The following is a 4,812-nucleotide window of genomic DNA, read 5'->3' as shown; positions in this document are numbered from 1 at the left end:
TTTGGGGCTGAAACAAGTAAAGGATCATAGGATTTGTCCAAATCAGGTGCTTGTGGGAAGGTGACTCTGCATGGCAGGGTTTGGAGTTGGCCATGGGCAGGGACAGCTCCTGCTTGCTCAGTGTACACCTGACTATATCCCCCCTTGTTTCCTTAATAACATTTATTTTTGCTTCTCTTCCATTTGCATTGGAAACACAATGAAAAAAAATGACAGAACATGACCCTGAATTTTATTAATTGCAATTCTTTCTCATTGCTGGTTTTTTTTTAATATCTTAGGAGGCTAAACAGTACCCAAGGTGAAATCAGAGTTGGACCCAGCCATCAGGTAAGGGGTTTTGTTTGTATCCCAACATCTGGACATGCTTTTGCCTCTTGATCTGTTCAGATGATGCTTATTTAAAATTACATATGTTCAAATCCGGCGAGTTTTTTAGAATCATCTTTAGATGACTCACTTTAGTGAGTCCTTTAGAATTCCTGAGCCCAGGGTTTTCTGACAGATGTTGATATATTAATGATTTTTGCTAGCAGAAGTGCTGTGGGGTTAATTCTTGAATAAGATTGAAGCACTGTGAGTATCTACTGCAAATTAAAAAGTGCCTTAAGTCGTTTGGATTGTTAAAATAGGAATTGAGAAAGGTGAGTGTGTTCCAACACTGGGAAGCAGAATAAGGTTAAGACTGTAGTTGTGCCTGATATTTTAGTGCTAATTTGAGGGAAATCCTTCATAAGCAATGAAAATAATCTGTTCCTAAAGAGCATTAACATACAACTTACTGTGGTTCATGGAGCCAGATCTGTCACTGGGAACTGAATCCTCTCCTTTACTTGTAGAATTGACTTTGCACTGTCCAAGTACTGGATTTTCACATCCAAGTGATGAATATTCATTCAGACCCTTTTTAAAAATGTTGTTTAATAACAAGTGAAAGTAAATATTTATGGAACATTCTTAAGGATGTTTTGCTTCAGAGGAAAAACGTCCTTGGCAATTCAACCTGTGCTGTTCTTTTCAATAGTTATAATAAGAGCACTGTAAATGGTACCTTCCAAACAACTTTCATCTCAAATTGTCATCTAATATTTTGGCAGGCATTAGTCACCTGTGCTGGAAGGTGTAATTACCAGATGCATTTATGGATGGGGGAAAAAAAAACAGCAGGGAGAAGGTCCACTGATTTAGAATACTGTTAAATCCTTGCTTGCTTAATGCTTTAAACTTGCATTGTTCTCTCCCTCACCTGGACAGATGTCACCACTGAGAGGGTTGTTCTCAGCCTGTTAATTAGTGTAAGGGGTCACCTTAAGATCCAGGAATGGTTGATTGTGGTAGCCCTGGTGGGAAATCAGGCTGAAGGTGGTATTGGCTGCTCTCTGTCCTGTTGTCTGATTCCATCTGTGGAAGGTGTGAGAGGGTCTCCTGTGCACCCCGGGCTTGAACTCAGGGAGTGGATATGGATCCACTTCCCTCCACCCACCTCAGTGAGCACAAAGGACATGCAGCAGAATCCAGAAACAACCCTGAGGTCCCCAGGGGGTAGTTTTTTATGAATCTCTTGCCTTCATTTTCCTTAAATTGTGTGTGTTAGAGATGCTGGAGGCTGTTGTTGGGTTGGTTTTTACTTAGTGCACAGATACCCCAAAGTGTTGCCTGTGTCATCACAGCAGACAAGGACACAGTGAAGATAAATGTGCTGTGGAGTTGCAGTTCTCCAGATTCACAGGCACAGGAGGACAGAGGGTCTCTACTGAATGTTCTCCTGTGACAACTTTTGGCTAATTAATGCCCAGGTGGTGGAGTGTCCCCATCCCTGGAAGTGTTTCAGGAAAGACTGGACGTGGCACTCAGTGCTCAGGGTGGTGATGGGTCCCAGGTTGGACTCCGTGATCCTGGAGGTCTTTTCCAACCTCAGTGTTTCTGTGCTCAAGAGGAAGTTGCTTTTGGGAGTGACTCCAGTAATTAAGCACATTCCAAGGGTACAGGAGGCTGAACATGGATTTGTGCAAAGCCCCCCCGGCTGCTGGGAGTGCATCACTCCTCCAGAACCCTCAGCTGGGGATAATGCTGGCTTATCCTTTTCCAGAAGAGGAGTTCAATGACATATCCATTTTCCCAGGCAAGAAGTAAAATAAAGTACAGATTAAAGAGCAGAACATGAAAGACATCTGAACCTGTGACTTGTAATTACTGGTTATGTAGAAATGTTGCCTCTCAAATACGTTTAGCGTTGTAAGTATAGGAGGTAATTATAGGGCTTAAAAGCTGTTTCTGAAGAGGCTCTCAGCTATCTCATCTCATAGCAGTAGATGACTAAAGATGCTAATTGGGTCTCTGGATAGAGTGTAATACTTATTTAGTGGCAGGGTTCATTTTGCTGAGCTATCTCGCTTTCAGGAAATGTCTTTGTTTCTCTTTAGAGTTTAAATGATTTACCGAGGACTTAATTTTAAATTTAGTATCACATGTGTGGGGTTTTTTTACTGATTTAAAATGGGGCACATATGGTAGCTACATTCTTGCCTCCTCTCTTATTAGTATGTTCTGTGAGTATGTTATAGCCTGGCAAGCAGAGTTGTAGCAGCATCTTTGTGACAAATGCAATCTCTGTCTCCGAGGATAAATTGTCCATCAGTGTTTGACTTCTGTACAACAGAGGGCTGTGTTTGCAGTACAGAATGGTTTCCTTTCAAGCCCTGATATTTCTGCAGACATGCTTGGTCTGCGTGGTGGGCTGAGAAGTGGTGTTAACCTGCATAATTGTCAGGAAATGAGCTGCCCTTCTGGAGGGAGAAATGCTGAATAAAGGGAATAGGTTGGGGCTTGATGACCCAGTTTCCTCATAAACTTCTGAAAACTTGGATCAAAGAGCTTCACCACCTGTTGCCTGAGTATCTTCCATCTATGAGATCATAGTATTGCAGAGGATTTACAAGCTTCCTACCATGAGGAAGAACTGTCATGTGTGTCTGAACCCCGTTTTTCCCCAGGCCAAGCTCCCTGACCTGCAGCCCTTCCCTTCCCCGGACGGTGACACGGTGACCCAGCACGAGGAGCTCGTGTGGATGCCAGGAGTCAACGACTGTGACCTGCTCATGTACCTGAGGGCAGCCAGGTAATTCCAGCCACGATCCTGCAGTGCCTGGGTAGTGCTGGAGGGGGAATGTGGGGTGCTGTGTCCCTGCAGTGGGATCTGATCCCTCCTTTATTCTCTTTCGGGATCATGTGGCTGCTGAAATGTTTTGAATGCTCAGATTTGCTGTTGGGCCAACAAGGCATCTTTGCATCAGCTGTGGCTTTTGGCTTTCAAATGCAAAGCCAGCAGTGTGTGCTGGCATGATCCAGTGTGGGATGGGCATCATGGAAGGAGGGAAGGAACTGCTCTGAGTGGAAGAGCTGTGACAGCACAGGATTCCTTCAGAGACTGAATGTTTGGAGCTCCAGTTTGCATTTCAGTTCCATACACATCTCTGGTTTGCCTGGTAGATTCACAGTAATTCAAAGTCTTAGTAAATTACTTGTAGCTTGCAGGAATTCAGAGATTGGGGAATCTGCAATTCACTTTAGTTTTTTTGACATAAAACTAAGATGACAGCAAAAAGTTTGCTGTCTCTCCTGAGACTTTGTTCTCACGTGTGGAGGTTGTATCTTCCTTAATGCTCATCAGGCTCTGGTACTACTGCAGTGCAGATTTTTAACTGATGGAACCCAATTAGATTGGATTTTAATTATGAAACAATTATTCCATATGCTGAGGTGACTCAGCTTTCCAGAACCACCAGCGTTTGGTGCCTCATTCCCACAGTATCACGAGGCCCCGAAATTCATGATTTAAGCTGTAAATACACTCTTTATGCCTCTCATGATGTGTGCATCAAAAAGCAGCTGAGGAATGTCAACTCTTTTGCCCTCAAACTCCACAGGAGCATGGCAGCCTTTGCAGGGATGTGTGATGGAGGATCCACAGAGGATGGTTGTGTCGCTGCCTCCCGTGACGACACCACCCTGAACGCCCTCAACACAGTGAGTACAACTCCTGCAGGGAGGAACAGCCTTCCCAGTTATTTCTGGGCTACTCAGTGCCTAAAACAGGAGATAAAACAGATTCAGGGATCACAATATGAGGCTGATTGTAGCTCAAAGTTCCTTTCAAACACCAACCCGTTTTCTGAGCCACGGAACTTCAGCGATGAACTTTTGGGTGGTGCCTTGAAGGGGATCCCAGGGAATGTTCTGTGTGGGAAACCACTCAAGTCAGGTCCAGCAGCTGGAATTGTGACTTCCTCAGCTGGCCCCTGACCTGGCTGTTGGTCCTTCCATTCAGAATTTTAACTGAGGTTCAAATGCCTGCATTCTTAGAAGGGAAAACGTTCCCTGTGTAGCATTAGCTTATCAAAACCACTTGCTTTGGGGTTTTTTATTTGATTTCCACTTCTGTTTGATTTCGTGTGTTTCAGAGAGTGCATCAATTCTCATCCTGCAACAGGCAGGAGTAAAACAGTATTAAGATCTCAGATGTTGCCCTGTAATACTTACTAAGTAAACAGTGCCAGAACTTTCCTTCTTGTTCAAATACACACACTTGAATGTGTAACGAGCTGAAATCCAAGAGGAAATTCTGCACCCAAATTAAATCCTTCCCTGTTGTTCTCACTTTGACTTCTGCAAAGTCAGGTGTTATTTCTCAGTGCTTCACAGAACTGAGGAGAGTGTAGAAATCTGAGTCCTTTGGTTCCTTTCCTAAAGGTTTTGTGTGATGCAGATTTTTATGCTGTTTGATCAGTGTTGCAGTTCAGTCTCTCTTGCACA

General features: G+C 43.8%; 1 long non-coding RNA gene across 1 annotated transcript; it reads left to right on the top strand.

The window, feature by feature from the left end:
- The first annotated feature begins 278 nt into the window (after positions 1-278).
- On the top strand, positions 279-4,042 carry LOC113979491. The gene is made up of 3 exons (XR_003537888.1): positions 279-330; positions 2,994-3,118; positions 3,927-4,042. It is a non-coding gene; the product is annotated as an uncharacterized LOC113979491 (long non-coding RNA).
- The last annotated feature ends 770 nt before the right edge of the window (positions 4,043-4,812 follow it).

Source organism: Neopelma chrysocephalum, unplaced genomic scaffold, assembly GCF_003984885.1.
Source record: "Neopelma chrysocephalum unplaced genomic scaffold, ASM398488v2 Primary Assembly neopelma1_81522, whole genome shotgun sequence".
Taxonomy (NCBI): Eukaryota; Metazoa; Chordata; class Aves; order Passeriformes; family Pipridae; genus Neopelma; species Neopelma chrysocephalum.
The sequence above is the reverse complement of the archived record's forward strand: the minus strand, read 5'-3'. Positions and strand labels throughout refer to the sequence as shown.